The following is a 23,037-nucleotide window of genomic DNA, read 5'->3' as shown; positions in this document are numbered from 1 at the left end:
TTTAGATATTCTTAGTAATAATGTATGTTTTATACTGTGTAATTACTGGCTGTAAGAGTAAATAACCATGCTTTTTATCTTTAGTTCGTGACCCTCAGTTATTGATCAGCCACAACTATTGACCTCAAAAATGACCTCAAAACGTTTAGAGAAAATGTCCAGCTCAGGGCATTCCTAAACTTTTCCTGGGCCTACCAGACAAGATTTGGCCTTATGTGAAGCAAAACTAGGTTAAAAAGACTCTAGAAGGGTCGGCTAAGGGTGAGTTAGGGGTGAGTTAAGGTCAGGAATCCTTGACTAACTCCAGATCCAGAAATCTCCATGTGTTCTTGTACAGATATTCTGTTCTGTTTGTGCTGTGCTGGGTCAGAACATGCCCCGGTGGACTCCGCCGTGTGACTGATGCTGGTTTCTATCCGAGTTCTCGCTCAGGTTCTGCGGCGCAGACGTCCACCTCTGGGATTTCTGGCCTGCCCGAAGCCGAGGCTCGCGGCTCCACAGCCTTTACCCCATACATCATACAGGCCCAGTGTTCCGGTCAAATGTTTACCTTTCCAGCTCCCGCGCTCCGTCCGTCTGGGGGGAAGATAGAGGGCGAGTGTTGCTCCACACGGGGCCATGGTTTTCATATTACACCATCAGAAATTCCTGCGGTGCGGTCACACAGAGCAGCGAGTGTTCAGAGAGCCGGCCAGCTCCGTCCGCCGTTGACCGAGCGAACAGACGCAGCTATAATTAGCCTCTGCTGGAAAATCCAGCAAATAGTTAGTTTTACTGAAATCGAAATTCTGATCACTCTGGGTGAAGCTTTATTTAAAGCGCCTGAGAGAGATTTGAGAGAGATCGTTCAAAGTGCTTTTTGTTCTGACACCATTAGCTCTTTCCATCCAAGTGATCTTGGGATCTTGAGCTGTTTCCATTCTGTCTTCTTAGGGTCATCAAGCATATCATGATGAGCAGTGATGTCAGTTACTCTAATCTGACCCTTTTTTTTCAGTAACGAGTAATCTAAAGCGTTACTATTTCTAATCCAGTAATCAGATTAAAGTTACTTTTCCAAGTCACTGTGCGTTACTCTCTCTCTCCCCACCTCACACACTCACACACACACAGCGCTCTCTTCCTCATCCCCCCTCCCCCAATCACACGCATCTCGCTTTTGTTAATGAGGTACAACCATTGGTTTACTCACCGCACTCCCCTGTCTCTCGCACTCGGCGTGTCTTTAGTTTCCGCCCATTCTCGTTTTTCCGCCAGTTCTCGGGCTCCCAATCTCTTTATAAAGGCGTTTTTTCCAAGCCGCGTCCCAATTCACTAGCCAGGGCAGCGGTCTGCACAGATCTGATTGGCAGAGGAGAGCGTTTGAAGATTTTACACCACACGTGAGTGGTCTGCAAGTTTCCTGTGCCGCAGAGCGCCGAAAGTTCTGACGCTTTAAATGAACGCGGTCAGAATGAAATCCTTTTCAGTAGTTTATCGGTTTGGGTGCGCATTAGACAACGTCTGGGTCCGGACCCGGACCGCAGTCCGCATATATGTGATCCCTGGCCTAGACCATATACACGGTTCTGTTTTATGAAACCACTCCTTGCTGCCCTGCAGAGAACAACAGGTTCAATGTTGAGTTTTACAGTGTTAAATATGTCAGGTCAAGAAAGACTTTCTTTATTTTATATATTTTTATAAAAACAAGTATTTATGTTTAGTAAAATCAAGAAAGACCATATTTTATTTTTTATAAAAATATATTTATGTTAAGTTAATTCAAGAAAAAATGGTCTTTTATTTTTTTATAAAAAAAACTGTTCTAGAGATACATTGTGGTTGTTAAATTGCATTTTCCAATAAAGGGAGTATTGGCAAAACTGGTTATAATGTTTATGTTAAGGCGGCGGGAGGTGGTGTCTGCAGCTGCTGAAAGTAACTAATAAAGTAACTTGTAAAGTGACTTAGTTACTTTTAAAATCATGTAATCCATAAGGTAACTAAGTTACTTTTTAAAGTAGTAATCAGTAATCAGTAATCGGATTACTTTTTCAAAGTTACTATACCATCACTGATGATGAGCACCTTCATGTTTCTATACCTGTTATCCAATTTTCAGCTCCACTTAGCATACAGGAAACTTTGTAGTTCTATAATCACAGTCTATAGTCCTGTATCTGTTTCTCTACATACTTTATTATGGGTTATGGGTCATTCTCAGCATTGCATGGATACTGGCATGGTAGTGGTGTGTTCGACCAGAAACCCCTAAAACTAAAAATGTTGGATTATAGGAACTAATCTGTCAAGTTTTCCTGATGTTTGTAGAACATTTTTAAATAATGTTTTTAAACCTTTTATTGGGAAAGTTACCTTTAATACTCCTGAGAACGTTCTTGAAACCATTATTATTTCACATTTTTTCAGAACATTTCTGTAAAATCTGAAAACTTTTCAAAATGTTGCTAAATATTCTTAGAATGTTCTGTGTTAGCTGGACCAGCAGTGCTGCTGGAGTTATTAAACACCTCAGTGTCACCGCTGGACTGAGAATAGTCCACCAACAGTGGCATGTGGGAGGTGTCCAGTGGAAGTTGTACAGTGTTAGGTGACCAGTGTTAAATGTCCTGTGTTTGGTGTCCTGTGGGAAATATCCTCTGTTTGGTGTCCTGTGTGAGACGTCCTGTGGAAGTTGTACGGTGTTAGGTGATCAGTGTTAAATGTCCTGTGTTTGGTGTCCTGTGGGAGGTGTCCTGTGGAAGGTTTTCTGTGGGAGGTGTCCTGTGGGAAATATTCTCTGTTTGGTGTCATGTGGGAGGTGTCTTATGGTAGATGTCCTCTGTTTGGTGTTCTGTGGGAGGTGTCCTGATTTAGGTGTCCTGTGGGAGGTGTCCTGTGTTAAGTGACCGGTTTTAGGTGTCCTGTGTTAGGTATCCTGTGGAAGATGTCCTGTGTTTAGTGTCCTGTGGAAGTTGTCCTGTGTTAGGTGACCGGTGTTAGGTGTCCTGTGTTAAGTCTTCTGTGGAGGATGTCCTTTGACAAGAAGCTCTAAATATAGAACTATAGTGTCCTCTGTGACTAAAAAAAAAATGTGTGTAGGAACAAGAAGCTGATCAAAACCTTATGCTTGGTGTATGTGATAAAATATAAAATACAATATAATACAAGAGCTGTGAAAATTAAATATTACCGTTTATCATTGGAAATCTAAGCGCACTGTAAATAAATGGAAGCGCTTTACTCACCCAAATAAACAGTTTTCAAGAGTCCACCTTACATTCAGCTTAAAATACCCTATATTAACTGTAACAAATATACACTTAAGCTTTTATTTTAATAATAACAGCTCTTAACCTGATATTGGAGGCTGATAATGTGTGTAATATGCATATTTTTGAATCACTGGGCTTTTTTATTTGTGGGGCCGAGTCTTTGTCTGCGCCGCTTATTGGAGACATGCCATTTCTGCACTGTGCCTCTATGGGATCTAGCTTCTCCCAGCTGTGTTTAATGACATGGCATTTGGTTTGTATTTGGTTTGTAAGTGCTGCATCATTGCTAGGTAACCTGTTTGCGGCGGAGTAATACATGGAGAGCTTCGGTTACAGTGCATTACCGGCTAATAATGTCACTCAGTAAACACCTTTCAGCCAATGATATTGCTGTCATCCATTTCTTCTTCTCCTTGACAAAAGAAATTGCAAATTTAAAAAAAAAATAGATGTATCTGATTTCTATTCCACATATTAGGAAATAAAAATAATGAGATTGAGTGTTTTTTTTTGTTTTTTTTTTTGCTGTTCACACTCAGACAACACATCTGTATCACATATGAGCTTATATGTGGGCCACTTTAATATGCGGTGTTAAAGTGGCCATAGTGTATTGTGGTTGTTTCAGTCCAGATTGACTCCATCTGTATGATTTACTGCAGGCTAATACAATTTTTATGTCTTTTCAGGTTCCAGCTTGGTTCTCGCTTGCTTCCCCTGTGGAAACTCACGCGGGGCGGAGGCCCATCCCACGTCTGCTGACAGCGGTTCTGATGAACGGGGCTCAGCAGTGGAGGTGAGGTCCACTGAGGAAAGCTGTCTCTCTCTTTAGGATCCAGACGAGCCCAACACACACACACACACACACACACACACATGCAGAATCGCACACACACATATACTCTCTCACACACACGCTCTGAAAGGTGAGTGACAATCTGCTTTTTACATTTGAGGTTTGTGATTTCCAGGCTGGACAGCAGGATCAAAGAGCCGGACACGCATGAATCAAACATGGAGGGGGAGGATGGAGGATGAGGGATATGGAGAAATCCCCTGGGTTTGACTTAACAACCGGAGAAGCACTGAGTGGAAAGCAGCCCACTGTATGGAGATGGAGAGCTCAAACCGTCTCCATTCATTTCAATGTACAACTTTTACCAGTCCAATATTTTTAATATTTTTATTTTTATGCCCAATTAAACACTAATATGTACTACACAACATACAGCTGTGCGTGAATTCATGATGAAGTGTTGCTTCATTTAATGGCTTGGGAGTGCAAACACCTGTATAAGTTGTGAGGCATTATCTTGTGGTGAGGTTGATTGCCACTTGCCAGCATACCGATTTTATTATATATATTTACTCCTTCCATCGGGGACTGGGTGCTGCTGACTGACTGAGTCACACCATATGGACATTATTATTCAACCACTTTAATTCTTAATTATTTACTCATGATTAGGTATTCACATATTCACATAGAACCAATTTGTAACGTATGCATATTTATATTTCTATGGCACATCAGTCACGTTTTTCTATCTATCTATCTATCTATCTATCTATCTATCTATCTATCTATCTATCTATCTATCTATCTATCTATCTATCATAATTATGGCGTTATAATGCGAAGTGAATTATAGGAGGGGATAAAGACATCAGCTTCATCCCAAAGGACCTTTGGACATCTCAGTTTGGTCCAAACCAAAATAGCAGGTGTGAAAGTTGCCGCAAACCACAGCCAGGATCAAAATTCAACTGATCTAAACTGTTTAGACTTTTAGACCAATTAAAGGAAATTGAGAGAGGCTTTCATCACCAATTTAATCCCCAGAAGAAAAAAAAGAAGCAGTGTTGTGCCAAAACCTGTATCTACTGTAACTTTAGATTCACCCTGATATACAGTAAAAAGTGAAAACGCCTACAAATTTCCTTTGTTTTTGCTTTTTTATCTTTCTTTTATTTTCTGATTATCTGAAGTAAATATAAAATGCAGTTTTAAACTGACAATTTCATTTATTAAGGAAAAGGGAAAAAAAAAAAACAACTTAAACCAACCTGGCCCAACATTAAAATGTATTTTTGCCCTAAACTGCAGAATTGTTTTAATTTAGCCATTTTTTAAGATTTTCGAACACGCATCCTGTTTAGCAGCGTAACATACTTACTTAAAAATGAGAATTCCTTGTTACATTTTACTGTATCAATGTTTATTTGCATCTGTTCAAATCGTATGTGGTGCTTTTTTTCAGGTAAAAACTCATATTGCTGAGATATATATAATAAATTAGTGTCATTTGCTTTGGTTTCTAAAACGTTTGCACAGTACTGTATATGATCTGTATATTTAGATGTGGGAGCTTCCTAAATAAACCCATTGTTCTCCTTGAGCTTTTTATGGTATAATAAGTGAAAGACTGCCTTTAATCATCATCTTTTATAATCAATCCATTATGAAAAACCTGTTTAAATGATGTTAGCTCTGTGCCAGAACCTCTGCTGCCTGACCCAGCTCAGCTTTTCCATCCTCAGGTGGAAAACACTTTCCTCCAACAGTGCTGCACCCGCTTTAGCTTTAGCACACAGTGAGGAGAAGTCTAAACCATGCAGGGATTTAGCCTCAGCCTAAACAACAGCTCTACCAGAGACAGTGTAAAACGCCTGCCATCCAGCACTGCAGCTGGATGTGTGGTACGATCCAGAAGAAGAAGTTGCCAAGATGCTTTTTGGAGATACTTACTACTTATGGCTGGGTGATATGGAAAAAAATCTTATCACGATATAGTTTTCCATATCAGCTGATATCGATATGTATTACAATGTAAATCAAATCACTTTTTTCTACAACTAAAGGTTTCTTTTTACTTTTAAGTGACAGAATAAGGGAGTTACGACCAAGCTCACTAGCAGGTTCAGAACTTGGTGGGCACAAGGTGCTCAGACAGCTTTTAAATTAATTTTAAAAAGTCATTATACATTGACACAGGTCCAAAACCCCTAAATTTAGATTTGCTTAGCTTTGATTTTATTTTATTTGTCCGTTCCACCTTAAATGCTGCAGTCCCTGCTGTCTGTTTCATCATTTAAGGTGGAACGTGAAAGTAAGCTAGCTACCTAGCTACTGAGACAAACTACCACCATATTACAAGTGATTCTCCCTCGAAGCGTTTGAAGTGTGCCTCTAAAACAATCTACGTATGAAGGCCTAACAGTTCCGATACATCAGCTCACAGATGCCTTGTGCTGATCAACATCACCTTTTAGAGTGATGTGGGGAAACAGCACCATCTACCCACCCAGAGAGAGCACGGCCAATTGTGCTCTCTCAGGGTTCCGGGAGCCGATTGCAAGCTGCATGACCAGGATTCGAACCAGCGATCTCCTGATCATAGTGGCAGCAGTCAGCACGTTGGACCACTCGGAGCCCCACATCCCTACTGTTGAAATGCCATTGATATGACTAGGCAGTGGCTGTCTGGCAAAACTGGGCTTGCATATTTTTTTCTTGAGTTTTTGACTGGTACTAAATTCTGCCAGTAGAATAAGTCACTCAGTATGGTGGAAAAAAAGGTTGTCTGAGTTCAGTTTAAAAAAATGATGCGAGGATCTTGCGAGTTCCCTTAATCTAGGCCTTATCTCAGCGTGCTCTACTGAGGAGGAGCAGGAGGAGGAGGAGCGTCTGATAAATAAGTCAGCAGTGTTTTCTGCTGTGCTGGAACGTCGTCTCTGTATCTTTAATGGGTACAGTGGAAGTGATGTGTTCTGGCATGTGGTGCTCAGTCAGGCTATAAAGCCAGTGTACCCGTATAAACGACATGACACTTTCCCTGCAGTCTGAAATAACCCAGACCTGCTCCTCAGCTTAGCCTGAAACTCACCTGCATGTCTCGTCAGCTTAGCATTCCATATAGTGCTTTTAAAGAATCAGACGTTCCTAACAAAGTGGCAAAACAGTAGAAATACAAGAAGGTAATGGTGTTTCTAATAAAGTGCCCACATTAAGTGGAAGAACTAAAAAAGTAGGGTGTTTCTAATTAGGTGCCCATAAGTGAATGTTTATGGTAGACTGTTTCTAATAAAGTGTGTGTGATGCACAATAAGATAAGGGTGTTTCTAATAAAGTGGCCACATTGAGTGGAAGCACAATAAGATGAGGGTGTTTCTAATAAAGTGGCCAGTGAGTGGATGTTTAGGAAAGACTTTTTCTAATAAAGTGGCTAGTGAGTGAATGTTTACAGTAGACTGTTTCTGATAAAGTGGCCACTGGGTCTATGTTTAAGGTAGACTGTTTCTGATAAAGTGGCCACTGGGTGAATGTTATGGTAGACTGTTTCTAATAAAATGGCCAGTGAGTAAATGTTTAATGTAGACTGTTTCTAATCAAGTGGCCAATTAGTGGAAGCACGATAAAGTAGACTGTTTCTAATAAAGTGGCCAAGCGAGTGAAAGCCCCCAAAAATAGGGTGTTTCTAATAAAGTGGCCAGTGTGTGGAAGTACAAGAGGGTAGTGTGTTTCCAATAAAGTGGCCAGTGAGGGGAGGTACAAGAAAATAGGGTGTTTCCAATAAAGAAGCCCGTGAGTCAAGTTACAAGAAAGTAGGGTGTTTCTAATAAAGTGGCCACATTGAGTGGAAGTTTAATATACACTGTTTCTAATAAAGTGGCCGGTGAGTGGAAGTACAATAAGATAAGTGTGTTTCTAATAAAGTGGCCACATTGAGTAAAAGCAGAAGAAAGTAGGATGTTTATAATAAAATGCACATTATGAATGTTTAAGGTAGAATGTTTCTAATAAAGTGGCCACATTGAGTGGAAGCACAAAAAGATGAGTAGACGTTTCTTATAAAGTAGCCACTGCAAGACAAAGCACAGTAAGATAAGGGTGTTTCTAATAAAGTGGCCACATTGAGTAGAATCAAAAGAAAGTAAAGTGTTTCTAATAAAGTTGCCAGTGATAGACGTTTGATGTAGCATGTTTCGAATGAAGTGGCCACATTGAGTGGAAGCAAAAGAGGATAAGTCGGTGTTTCTAATAAAGTGGCCACAGCAAGTGGAAGCACAATAAGATATGGGTGTTTCTAATAAAGTGACCACTTTAATTAGAAGCACGATAAGATTGAATAAAGTGGGCAGTAAGTGGATGTTTAAGGTAGATGCTGTATATGTAAATGTAGATGTAAATACTACAGTGCTCACTCATGCAAAATAATGTTATCAATATATCAATTAATGTTACAATGTTAGAGATTTAAGTCATATCACTATCCTGTGCTTCCAATTCTGATCAAGTTGTATAATCAGAATCTTTAATCCAGATTCCAGTCCTGGATTTTGTTCTTGCTGTTCTTGTAAAGAGCGTTGTTTAAGTAATGCCAACATAAATTAAGCACAGTTAACTTGATTTACATAAATATTCTGTACCCAGATAGTTTAACCCTTAGAGAAAAACACCTAAAAAAGTGAGATCTCCTTCCCCAACCAATATTATTTACCTTTAGTGCTTCAAACATATTTATATGATGTTTCAAACCAAATAATATCAGTAAATAAAGACTCAAAAGTGTCCACAGAAAAAGTGTGAAACTACCTGCTGTGACGATGGAGCAGATGGGAGGCGGACGTAAAAGCAGGTAAGACCAACGAATTTATTAAATAATAGATAAACAAACAAACAAATTAGAAGTAAACGAGGAAAATATAAATACATAAACAAACAGGGAAAATAACAAAAAGCAAAGCTAGACAGATAATAACTAAACAGGACTAGGGAAATAAACAAGAAAACAAACTAGAAATAAACAAGGAATATACGGAGATAAATACTAAACGAAGAACTAAAGAACGTGGAAATAACAATAGCGAACGTGGCAAGACAGATAACAGGAGAGGGTGCAAAGACCGACAGCAAACATAGACTAACAGGTACTATATATAGTAACATGAAAAACTGAACACCTAGGGAACGGGCGGAGCTACAAATTAGACACACGTGATGGAAAATCACTGGGGAAACACACTAGGAGACGGGAAAAACACAGGGAAACATGGCGAGGATGTGACACCTGCACTCTAAAGCAGAGTATGACACTACTTTATATAGTTTTTATTTTACTCGCACATTTTTACTTTAAGTAGTTATTTTACACTAAACAGTTTTATTTATTTAGACTAAAAAGTTTACATTTTTGTATATAGTTGGTTTCTTTGTGTGTTCTGATCAAAATACTGAAAGGCATAGGCTGCTCTGAGTGTCAGGTGGTTTTTAGTTTTTATCTACATGTATCCTAGAGGTGTGATTATCAAGAAAAATAACTCCGCCTGATGCTGTTTCTCCATGTATTTTGTTAAGGTAATAATTAATAAGACATGTAATGAACTATATGTCAATATTATTATGCTTTCAACTCAAACACTCTAGTCTATACACTTTTGAAAAGATATCTTAGGTATGAATATATTTAAAGTCACATACAAAACATTGAAAAACAGGCGCTTGGTAAAATTTTTACTAAAACGTGATCAGTTCCAGAAAAATATAACAATTCTGCTTCCTTTTACAAATTTAAATGATTATATTTTTCAGCAGTCGTATGTCTTCTGGAGTAAAAGATATCAGGGCATGTGTCTGTCTGATATAATTACTGTGTTATAAGACCTGAAAGAGGAACTGACAAAAACTGAGAAAAAATACAACAAACCAGCCTAGGGTTCAAAGAGTTAGACTGACTTCCCTTACATTTAAAGGGCAAACAAATTGAAAAATGCTAAAAGATGGACAACGAAGTTTGGGAGGGACACTGGGTGATGTATGGGTTTAGAGGAAAGAGAAAGGAGAGCTGATTGGGCTGAGCAATGTGCCTCTGATAACGGTGAGATGCAGATGGTTGACTGATTTGCATATTGTGAGTGTCGGCATACTGAAGTACACAGGAACAAAACATCATCCTAGCCTATAGAACCTGTTAGGAACCCTTAAGATCAGTAGGTGTTTCCAATTAAGTGGCCAGTGATTCTAGCTGGATGTATAAATAGAACGGCTGCAGTTCAGATGTAAACGCTGAACTGGAAGTTATGAAGACGTTCCCACTTCCTGGATTTAATTACTGCAGTCTGACATTTATCAGATGAGCTGATGTGATTAAAGCTGTGGGAGCTCAGTGGTGGGGGCTGGGGTGGGGCTGGGGGGGGGGGCGGGGTTGGAGTGTGAATGACACATGATGGTTTACTGTCTCGCTGCTCGGCGGGACGCCTCCCACACGCCATGCCTTTAAATAGCGTCCATAAACGCCAAAGAATGATCAGTAATTAGCCGAGCTGAGTGCTGGTGAATATTCATGAGCGTCTGCGGATTTAAACGAGCTCGTTTATCTGATGGCGCTGAGGCTTCTGGCCTTTTCTGAAGTGTGACCCTGATCAGCTTAATCTCCCATCAGCCTCCCATCTTCCCCTATAGAGATATCTCTGCTCAGACAGACGCACAGCTGCTGGATTAGCGAGCGAGTAAACAGATAAACACACAGCTGGATTTAAAGAAGAGATGGCAATGGGAATATTTAATTACAAGAATTATGCTGTTTTCTGTTTGATTTGAGTCAGATGTTGGAATTTCCTAGTTCTGACTAGTCCGATTTCCCACTCAGAACGTTGGGAAAGCATTCCCGACCTCAAGTTCAGAATCCAAGATGGCTGCAATGTACCTCAACAGTAGTGAAAGCTGTAATATAACACTACAGTATCTGTAGACATGTGAACATTCTATGGGATTTGGATTTTCAAAATACTGTATGATGCGCTGGTTTTATCTGGTATGGCTAACAATGCGAAACCAGTACAATGTCGATTTTTGATAAAACACCGGTAATTGGCGTCTGATTAGTCCTGTAGATTAAAGCCAGGGGCTGGAAATAGGTGCCCACATGAAACATGCCGCTTTAAAGAGTAATTTTGTGAAAACTTAAACTAAAAATGCTTATTGAGCCAATGAAAAAGTGAAATTTCAACCAACTTTTAGTTATACTACATGTGTCAATGCTCTTTCTACAGTGTTGGTTCATACAGCTTTCCCATAAGGCTACTGGAACCATATATTTGATATTTTGGGTGTGGCCTCTCCCTTACTTACCATCTTTGTGTTGTCTGTTGCCCAAAACTACCTTATCCTGGTCGTGCTTTAGTGTGATATATGTGTTGAAGGGTGTAAGAGCAAGTTACTTTTATTCTGTGTTCCTTGTGCTAAAAGTATGTTGGCTTGGAGCTACACTGGAGTTCACTGTTGTGCTGCAGCAGTATTATGTTGTCAGTATTGGCAGTTTTATAAAAATATGTTGAGAATACCTACAGGGGTTGGACAGTGAAACTGAAACACCTGGTTTTAAACTACAGTAATTTATTGTCCCGATAGACAGTTCTGGTGGAAACAGGAGAGTTGAGGTGCACATTGAATTCTGCCGTGATTTGATCAGCCGAGGTTTTTTTGATACAATCCGGGTTAGCACCTGAACATCCCTTTCAGACAGCTTCCTCTTCTGTCCACAGTTAATCCTGTTGGATGTGGTTGGTTCTTCTTGGTGGTATGCTGACATTACCCTGGCTCTTGATACATCTCAAAGACTTGCTGTCTTGGTCACAGATGCACCAGCAAGACGTTAACCAACAATTTTGAACTTCGGTATGTCACCCATAATGTGTGCATTGCAATATTTTGAAAACCATGCTAATTGAAGCTTCACACTTTTATTGCTCTTACTGGTGCAATATGCAATTAATGAAGATTGACCACCAAGCTGCTTCAATTTAGCCATGAAACCAAATTAAAATGACAGGTGTTTCAGTTTCATTGTCCAACCCCTGTATATGTTGAGGATTTTGCGAAACAAACCCAAAAACAATCACTTGTTTAACAGGAATATTCTCCTAACAAAATAATCAGATCTATGCCAACAAGTAAATATAAGTTGTCTAAATGGATAAAAATGACAAACAGCACAGTTGTTGACTGAACTAAAAAATCTTGATGCATCATGTTGCTGTACAATTTTGAGTTTTCTTAACAATTCCTTTTTTACAGTGCACGGCAATGTAGGTTCATTCAAAAACTGGAGTTTGTGTTTATTTGTGTTGTTTTGACTGATTCTTAAAACTGTTTGATGATCTGAAACATTCAAGATTAAAAAACACTGTTTCACACCACTGTATCTACTGTAACTGTAGATTGACCTTTATTTATAAACAGTAATAAAAAGGAATCCAATGGGAAATCTGTTACACTCATTGCTGAAGCCACTGCTGCTGTTTTGGCCTCTCTATAGCCAACTGGCTCCTGCCTGGAGTTCCCCCTGTTTATCTGCCGTAAATCCTTCAGAGCGGCGCCATCTTTGATGCTGCTCCAGGAAGTACTCCAGGTGGTACTCCACTGTGTTTGTGCACGACTTTGCGCAACTGTTGACAGCTGTGTCGGTTATGAAGTAGCTCTAGGTGTAGCTCTGGGGAAGAATGTGGGCAGAGCTGCTGGATGCCAGGCTGGAAAGCGAAGGTGGGAACAGGTCGTAGGGCGGCGATCAAATACGCGTCATTAAAACCCAGAAATCAGCACCTGCCTCTCGCTCTCCAGGGCGGACATCTTTCACGCTCAGCCTGGCTCCAGCTACAATGGCTCCTCTGTGGGCCGCAGTTGGCTGTTCTCTGGCTGGGTTCGGAGAATACGCTCCAGGTGGAGGCGGAGTGTTCGGGACCAGGGTGACTTGGCATCAGTAAAGGCCATCTCTGTGGAACATACGGGACTTTCCACAACCCTGCTGTGTTCATTCTTTCCACATTCCGCTCAATAGAAGACTTCCAATCCTTCATTTTTCCATGAAATATTTACGTTTTAAAAAACATAAAATACTTGTGTTGCTTTTGTATCGTTTAGTCCTTAATAAGCCCATTTAAACACTAGCTTTTACTTAGAAAAACATCCAAATATGTATTGTCTACAGGGGTTGGACAATGAAACTGAACCCCCTGGTTTTAGACCACAATAATGTATTGTTTTTTTGGATACAATCCGGGTTAGCACCCGAACATCCCTTTCAGACAGCTTCCTCTTACAGCGTCCACAGTTAATCCTGTTGGATGTGGTTCGTCCTTTTCGGTGGTATGCTGACATTACCCTGTATACTGTGGCTCTTGATACATCACAAAGACTTGCTGTCTTCGTCACAGATGCGCCAGCAAGACATGCACCAACAATTTATCCTCTTTTGAACTCTAGTATGTCACCCATAATGTGACAAGTGTGTATTGCAATATTTTGAGCAAAACTGTGCTCTTACCCTGCTAATTAAACCTCCATGAGCATCAACGAGAGAGTCTTGGATTCCCATGGTCCTGATGTCACTGGTTGTCACTTTTCACTGGGTGTCTCCTTCCTTGGACACTTTTGGTAGGACCATTTTTGACCACAGCGTACTGAGAACACCCCACAGGACCTGCCTGATGTTCTGAAGATGTTTTGAAGAAGTTCTAAACCCCGTTGTCAGAAGACTTCACAGTTCTGTTCTTGTCAAAGTGTCTCAGATTCTCACGCTTGTACATTTTTCCTGCTTCAACACATCAACTTCAACAACAATTGAGATCCTGGAATCCTAGAGATCCTGGAACTAATTGCAAATGAACTGTGGGCAGCGCCTCTATAAGCATCAACGAGAAAATCCTGGGTTCCCATGGTCCTAATGTCACTGGTCTCAGATTCTAACGCTTGTCCATTTTTCCTGCTTCAACACATCAACTTCAACAACAACTGACTGTTCATTTGCTGCTTAAAAGTCTCATTCCATCATTTTTTCGTTTATTTTAAAATGTCTAGTTGTGGTCTGAGGTATAAATGAATGCCACGTGAGCCAATTTTTGTGAACAAGAAAGTGTTCAGGTGTTGCTGTATACCTCTGCTTTGTTTCATTGGATTACTGGTCACTGAAGAAAGATAGGATTCCAGCTCTTTTTTATATTTATACATGCAAACATATCGCCTCTGAACGGCTCTTCCTCACCTCAACCACACACCCCTCATCAGCCAGCCATCAGCTGCTGGAACCCTGAGAGAGCAAAATTGGTCTTGCTCTCTCTGGGTGGGTAGATAGCGCTCTTTCCCTTCATCACTCTAAAGGGTGATGTCGATCAGCACAGGGCATCTGTGAGCTGCTGTATTGGAACCGAGTTGCTGCACTTTCCTCCGAGTGTGCTTTGATGCTACTCATCATTGCTACATCAGCAGCAGTTCAAAAAGAGGTGGTGTCTGACTTCACATGTATCGGAGGAGGCATGTGCTAGTCTTTACCCTCCTGGTGCTGTGGCATCACTAGTGATAGGGGATATACAGGTGGGACAATTGACCTGCAGCATACCAGGAGGGTTAAACCTCAAACCTGAGGTCAGAATCTGCGTTTAATGAAAGAAGTGCAGTCTAGTGAAAGAACTTCTTCTGTTCTTCAGGATGTTCTTTATCTGGTTCTTCTTGTTCGGGTTTTCTACAGCAGCGCAGTCCGTGCTAAACCCCTGTAGAGTTCTGACTGGATCTGATTCAGCTCCTCTCTCTGCAGGAGTTAAATGAATGGCGGTGGGTTTATTGTGAGGGGTCTGTCTGTGAGATTCAATCTGATAGTCCACATAAGCTGCAGTGGAGCGAGTCATCTGGTCAGAAAGCCCCGGAAATTAAATTCCTCCTCAGACTCCGGGAGTGAAGTGAGCAGGAACAGGGTGGGGGAATCAGGGCAGGATGTGGTGGGGTGAGATCATTAGCGTTGCAGTTTCTCAGGTATTAATATTATTGTATGCATGCACTGTAAAAAGTGTAACAACAAGTGTAGCATTTCATTAACATTTTGCGTCCAAAATCGCACCTTGTGTTCTCAGCTTAATTACTCAGAAATCCCTTCACACATAAAAATAATCCATATACATTTAGAACAACTAACAAAAATAATTAAAATTATTTCATTTGTTTAATTAAAGGTAAAACTGTACATGGCTGTAATAACAAAAAATGTTTTTTTTTAGTTTTGTTAGTTGTTTTAAAGAAATTTCTGGTACTTGGGTTATATAATCTATTGATTGATTTTAAATCAAAATGTTAGATTCTAACTAAACCATAAACATAAAAAACTAATATATTTAGGTGTAACAAATAAGAGTAATTTTTTTAGGTGGGTCCAAAGTATCTTTTTTTCAGTGCAGTTAACTACAATACTCATGCTTACAGCTGAGTTTAGCAACTTTACAATGCACCCATTAACATAAAGAGCTGGAATGGAGCTAATAGTGTAGCATCACTATCAGACAATACTGATAATCTCATTTTTTTTGAAGATTAGAGGCTATTACTGCAGTAAAGCTAAAGGAACTGGCAAATAATGGCATTGATTTCAGGAGGAACTCTGGAGGAGCAGATTTCATATACAAAGACAGTACGGACAATTATGGCATCACTAAGACTAAGTCAGAATAATGGGTTTTATTACGATATAATGGCCGAAGGTTTTTTTGCAATAATCTATTATAGCAAAGTTCTTTAAATGTTTTCTGCATTCTTTTGTGACCTCCTGGATGAGTTGTCCATGCCCTTTTTGAGTCATTTCAGTCGGCCGACCACTCCTGGGAAGATTTCACCAGTGTTCTCAGTGTTTTCTCCATTTGTGAATAATAGCTCACACTGTGGTTCTCTGGAGTCCCAAAGCTTTAGAAATAACTTTGTAACCTTTTCCAGGCGGATAGACGATCACTGAGTTTGTTTCTCATCTGTTTTTGAGTTTCCTTTTCTTCAGATCGAGGCATAATGCGTTGCTTTTTGAGATCTTTTAGTTGCTTCTTTATGTTGTCAGACAGGTTGTATTTAAGTAATTTCTTGATTCTACAGATCTGGCAGTAATCAGACCTGGTTGTGGTTAGTGAAATGGGACTCAGCTTTCCAAAAAAAATTAAAATAATAAAGTTGACATACAAGCTCAATCACGTTAATGGGATCTCTAGGGCTAGAAGACGTGTTTTTGGGGTGGATACATTAGAACAAAGCATTTCTGCATCGTGGCCTACATTGAGGACAGAATCCGAGTGCAGAACAGAGGGCCATTGTGTGTGTGTGTGTGTTTATAGAGGATCTTGGCTGGCTAGCCCAGAGGAAGTGTAGCGGTGGATTGTGACAGTAGTGTCCTCAGTACTGATGCTGCTGCTGTGTGTGTTTGAAGCTGCAGTCAGGCTCCAGTGTTCTCTCTGGAGTATTAACAGTACTTTACTGTTTATTTAACAGACAACAGTTTTCTCTATAAGTAAAGTTCTAACAGTATATTGTTGCTTTTTTAGATATATTTTGTCACTTTTTTACTGCATTTCATACATGTATTTTCTTACATAATCTGTAAACATATAATATTGTAGTTATAACTGTGTATTGTGTATTGTACTGTATGTATAACTGTCTATTTACCCTCATAACATGCACATCAATTGGTGTGATCTATCTATCTATCTATCTATCTATCTATCTATCTATCTATCTATCTATCTATCTATCTATCTTAATAAGTATCTATCTATCTATCTATCTATCTATCTATCTATCTATCTATCTATCTATCTATCTATCTATCTATCTCTCTCTCTCTATATATATATATATATAAGTATCTATCTATCTATCTATCTATCTATCTATCTATCTATCTATCTATCTCTATAAATCGTCGCTGTCCAATGAAAAAACATTTTTTCCATTTTTGTTGATTTTTTTAAGTTTACTACAAAATTTGAACACATAAACTAAACTGTCCCTTACACTGTGCCGAAATGAACGGACCAATATAAACTCTTCCTGAAATGAAGTTGCTGTATTGGAGAAAAAAAAGTGTTTTTTATTCGACAGCCACTTTTGCAGAAAGAACTGCCTCTAAATGCTTCCTACAGGGGTTGGACAATGAAACTGAAACACCTGGTTTCAGACCACAATATTTTATTGTCTCGATGTTTTTTGAATACAATCCGGGTTAGCATCCGAATATCCCTTTCAGACAGCTTCCTCTTACAGCGTCCACAGTTAATCCTGTTGGATGTGGTTGGTTCTTCTTGGTGGTATACTGACATTACCCTGGATACCGTGGCTCTCGATACATCACAAAGACTTGCTGTCTTGGTCACAGATGCACCAGCAAGACGTGCACCAACAATTTGTCCTCTTTTGAACTCTGGTATTTCACCCATAATGTTGTGTACAGTTGCAAAACTGTGCTCTTACCCTTCTAATTGAACCTTCACACTCTGCTCTGCTCTGCTCTGCTGGTGCAATGTGCAATTAATGAAGATTGGCCACCAGGCTGCTCCAAATTAGCCATGAAACCTCCCACACTAAAATGACAGGTGTTTCAGTTTCATTGTCCAACCCCTGTAAAGCTTCCCATGAGAGTCTGGCTTCTTGTTGAAGGTATTTTGGATCATTTTTGAGCAGTGTTTAGTGTTTAGGGTCGTAATCAAGAATCTGCTGATACTGACTGGAATCCATGTGACCCAGAGTATCACATGATCTTAGACAGTTTTAACGTAGAATTTCTGAGCTTGGTTGTCATAGTAACAGAATTTGCCCCTCCCTCTTCAGACGCGTTTATGGAATGAGCATCAGGTTGGTATATAATGGGCAGGGCAGGGTGGTGTAGGAGGTACAGACTCAGGCTGACAGGCTGTAGAGGAGGTGGAGCCGTTCTTCTGGACAGAAAAGCAATAAAATCAGGATTATCATTAATGAAACACAGGCTCTCTCTAAACTACCTGCCATGACTGAGCAGGAAATCTCACATCATGCACCTCAAATAAACAAACAAGGAATGAAACAAGGAAACGAGCTGTGAATTTTAATACCAGACTTTCTTCAGTGGCCTCTGTGTAATAAATTAGAATTGTAAACATGTAAAACCATAAAATGTTACCACTGTCTAATAAAAAGAACATTTAAGACAAATAACATTCATTCCAATGAATTAAATACCCAAATTAAGTTTTAAAAATATTAATATTCATTCAATTAATGCTTGATGCCAAATCATTCACTTCATGAATGTTTAGGTCAATTTACATTACATTACATTTGGCATATGCTTTTGTCCAAAGCGACTTACAATAGTGAAGTACAAAAGGAATAGAAGTTAAAGGTAAAAACATCTTTAGATAGGGCTTAAAGAAGGTCAAAGGGAAATAATGGGATAGAGGAGTGAAGGAGGGGAAGAAGGAAATGAGGTTAGAAGTAGTTAGTGTGTTAGAGGTGTTAGGAGAGTAAGTGCTCTTTGAAGAGCTCTGTCTTCAGGAGTTTATTAAAGATAGTGAGAGATTCTCCTGATCTGGTAGTGGAAGGTTGTTAGTTAGAGGTGTTAGGAGAGTAAGTGCTCTTTGAAGAGCTCTGTCTTCAGGAGTTTATTAAAGATAGCGAGAGATTCTCCTGATCTGTTAGTGGAAGGAAGGGTCTATTTCTTCCAAAAAAGACAATACTGGAAAACTGACTCATCTGAACACTATACACTGTGTTTTCACCGTGTGATGATCCATGTCAGATCCCAAAAAGTGTGGATGCCGCTTCTGGATATGGTGAACATTGGGCTTCTGTAAAGCACATTGAAGTTTTAAGTGGTATTTGTGAATGTAACCAAAAATCAAATGTATTGTAGTGATTGATAAAAGGAGTTCATTATAAAGACATAAATGTTTGAAGGTGTGTTTCATCAGAATCTAAAGGGAACTGAAGAGAAAGAAAGAAAGAAAGAAAGAAAGAAAGAAAGAAAGAAAGAAAGAGTGATAGCCTCATCAAACCACACACACACACTGTCCAGTTTACACCTACACACACACACACACACACACACACACACAATAACTCCACAGATGGCCTTATAACACTACAGATCTCAAGCTGTCTTCAGTGGTTGACCCTGGTCAGAAGGCATACCCCTCTCTGAGGTTATACGAGTTCAGTATTGACGTATTGATCTCTGCTGGAATTAAACTACAGCACTATAAAACCCAGACTCACCGTTATCACTGTGTTCTGACCCACAATAGATTCAGAATCTAACAAATAACAAGCAAAGAACATCTGCACCAGAGCTGGATCAGTCTCAACTGTGGAAATATCAGTGGTGTGCAGTAAGGCCCTTACAACCCAATAGGTAAATCATTACATAATATTTAATCAGAAAATATATATTATAGTTATTGTAAACTATAAGCATATATTTTATAAATTAACTAAAATAAAAAACAGCAACTAATTCAAAGCCTTAGTCTGTGTTTTTTTAGTTGCTACAGGACTCTTATCTGACTGACAGCTGTTCTGACCAATCAAAGCTTTTTAAAATGGCTTCTGCTGATTTTGAGAAGGGTGTAGTAATGAGTATATTAGCAAAGTTGCAGGACAATCTAACCAATCAGATTCATGATCTTCACTCCAGGGGCGGGGCCATGACTGTCTAACCTTCTCAGTGCTGTGTTGAAGGTGTTGAAGGCATTGCTTAGTGTAAAACGGGGCGCATGTTGGATTATTTAAATAGTTAGCTAACTATAATGGAATTGCGACATGTAAATGAGACAAATATTGTGTCATATCATATTTAATAGCCTTTTTAATGGCTGTCCTGCAGTGTGTAATTAATTGTAAACATTGATTTTGTTGCTGTTAATGAATGTGCATTTAGCTCATATAAGTCGAGACAGAGAATATGTAGTTCTTATATAATTCTATGTGTAGGTCGGCGGGTGGATGGAAGGGGTACCCACTATATTAACTGCACGCCACTGGGAAATATACACCAAACCATGAAAACCACTGACAGGACTGTGCTACAGATGATCTAGTTCCAGTGTCTCCTGTAACAGGGTGGTGTATTAGGCAGCGAATGAACAGTCAGTTCTTTCAGTTGATGTGTTGAAGCAGGAGAACTGAACAAGCGCAAGAATCTGAGACATTTAACAAGAACCAACCCGTGACTGGGTCACAACATCTCCAGAACATCATACAGATCTTCTAGGGTTATGAGTTTAGCATTTTTTCAAACTTCTATCACATGCCAAATAATGACAATTGACTCTTGTGTGTCATGTGTACATAAAACATTGCCTGAGAGCACTAGATTATAAGGCGCATCATGCAACACTAGGAAGGATCGGGGTGTCGCCATTTTTTCCTTCTGATTCAGAGAAAATAATAATAATTTTCTTTTCAAGACATCCAAACTCACACATGCCTTATGCTCGGTCAAATATAAACTGAACCAGAGGTGTACAATCTCAAACACCCATAAGGCCATCATGTGCCCAGCTGTCAAATAATAGGACATTTAGTTTCTTAACTGGTTGTAAAATGTGTAATATCCAGATGGTAAGATTTTATATGTGCAGGGGTTGGACAATGAAACTGAAACACAGGTCATTTTAGTGTGGGAGGTTTCATGGCTAAATTGAAGCAGCCTGGTGGCCAATCTTCAGTAATTGCACATTGCACCAGTAAGAGCAGTGTGTTAAGGTTCAATTATCAGGGTAAGAGCACAGTCCTGCTCAAAATATTGCAATGAACACAACATTATGGGTGACATACCAGAGTTCAAAAGAGGACAAATTGTTGGTGCACGTCTTGCTGGCGCATCTGTGACCAAGACAGCAAGTCTTTGTGATGTATCAAGAGCCACGGTATCCAGGGTAATGTCAGCGTACCACCAAGAAGGAAGAACCACATCCAACAGGATTAACTGTGGATGCTGGAAGAGGAAGCTCTCTGAAAGGGATGTTCGGGTACCAACCCGGATTGTATGTAAAAAACATAAAACCACGGCTGCCCAAATCACGGCAGAATTTATTGTGCACCTCAACTCTCCTCAACTCACCTCAACTGTCCGTCGATACAATAAATGATTGTGGTCTAAAACCAGGTGTTTCAATTTCATTGTCCAATCCCTGTATATATACTATATATTGGCTTGCCTATTCTGATAGCAGTACTTCTCTACAGACTCCAGATGTGTTAAGGGCATTTGCACATCTGTGTCAGGAATGAGTGCAACCTAAGGCAGCATTTATTAGAAGGCGTGTTAAAATGCATTTAAATGTATTGTATATGTCTATAAATGACTGGCAACAACCAGTCATGACTGGACTAATGGCGTAATGGACTTCTTAAATGCTAAATTAAGAGGTAAAACATGGTGGTAAACATCATCCCAATGTCCCAAGATGAGCTTCAGCTTTCTACACAGTGACCAGTTCATCACTTTTTCCTACCATTAACCTTCTTTTAGTATTCTTTCCTTCCTCTCTTTTCCATCGCCTGCCTGATCGAACCAGTTCTCCCACTTACTCTTACACTTGTTTGTCCCGCTCTGTTTGTACGAGGTGTTTTGGATGAAATGAGCTCAGTAGTGTGGCACAGGAACACAGGACATAGTTTCGGTCTTTTCCACCAATGCTCCATTTTTCACTCTGTTTACCCAACTTCACTACACAGATCGAAACCTAACAGCTACAGAAAGGAATCGGGGCATGATTAACACCAGTCACATGGAACTTCCACAGACATAAAGATTCGTTACAGTGTAAACCTTGTTAAGTTCATTGGTCTCTTCCATATATTTAAGTCCATATATTTATCAGGGTTGTGAGATTAAATGTGTTAGTTTCGACCATGATATAGACTACTAGACTACTTGGCCATAAACCAATAAAGATACAAAACATTCAAGACCATGTATACAATCATACAAGCCATATAACCTGGCATATCATATTTATAACCACACAGGCTATATACTGTATGAACCAAGCAGACAAATTATACAGTTTTGACTGAATTCTTCCTAGAAAATAAAATATTTCTCCCAAAAATTGCTAGCAATTGCACATTCTGTTATACATATGTTTATTCCCCTTGTTCATATTGGAACAACATAAAAAAAACAGAGAAAAAAAAAATTATATATTTATTAACACAAAACTCTCCAAAACATTGGCACCCTCAATTTGCTTTTTGGTTGTGCACCCTTTGGAAAACAATAACTGTAATCAATCTTTTCCTATAACCATCAACAAGCTTCTTTCACCTCTTAATTTGCAATTTTGGACCACTCTTCTTTTGCAAAACTGCTCCAGCTCTCTCAAGATATTTCAAGAATGCTTCCTCCCAATAGCAAGTTTAATATCTCCCAAAAGGTGTTCAATAGGATTTAGATCCAGACTCATTGCTGGCCACTGTATAACTCTCCATTATACAGCTTTGTTTCCATCCATCTCTGGGAGCTTTAGTTTGGATATTTGGGGTCATCGTCTTGCTGGAAGACCCATGACCTAGAGCGCATACCTAGCTTTCTGAAACTGAGCTCTACATTACAACCCACAACTATCCTTTAGATATTCTTCAAATTTTCATGATGACTTCCACACCAGGTGCCAGAGGCAGCAAAACAACCCCAAAACATCTTTGAACCCCAAACATATTTCACTGTAGGTACTGTGTTCTTTTCATTGTAGGCCTCATTGCTTTTTCATTTGAACTTGGCATGCAGTTCTGCCTGATCCAATGTCTTGTAGATACGTAAAGAATTACATGTGTGGTCAAATTAGACCGGCATAAAAGTGACCCAACTTCTGGTGTGATGAACTAGGAATCCATTGCATATGTAAATCTGTCACCCCTAGTAGTAATATCAGGGACAACAAGAGACCAGCAATATATTGTCTATTATGGGACCAGTTGGGATGCCAGATTTTGCAACCT

General features: G+C 39.5%; 1 long non-coding RNA gene across 1 annotated transcript; it reads left to right on the top strand.

Moving 5' to 3' along the window:
* Window positions 1-3,862: 3,862 nt before the first annotated feature.
* Window positions 3,863-4,481, top strand: LOC125781154 (uncharacterized). The gene is made up of 2 exons (XR_007424283.1): window positions 3,863-4,053; window positions 4,229-4,481. It is a non-coding gene; the product is annotated as an uncharacterized LOC125781154 (long non-coding RNA).
* The last annotated feature ends 18,556 nt before the right edge of the window (window positions 4,482-23,037 follow it).

This window comes from Astyanax mexicanus, chromosome 15 (assembly GCF_023375975.1).
Source record: "Astyanax mexicanus isolate ESR-SI-001 chromosome 15, AstMex3_surface, whole genome shotgun sequence".
Classification (NCBI taxonomy): Eukaryota; Metazoa; Chordata; class Actinopteri; order Characiformes; family Acestrorhamphidae; genus Astyanax; species Astyanax mexicanus.
Note: the sequence above shows the minus strand (reverse complement) of the source record. Positions and strands in the feature narration are given on the sequence as shown.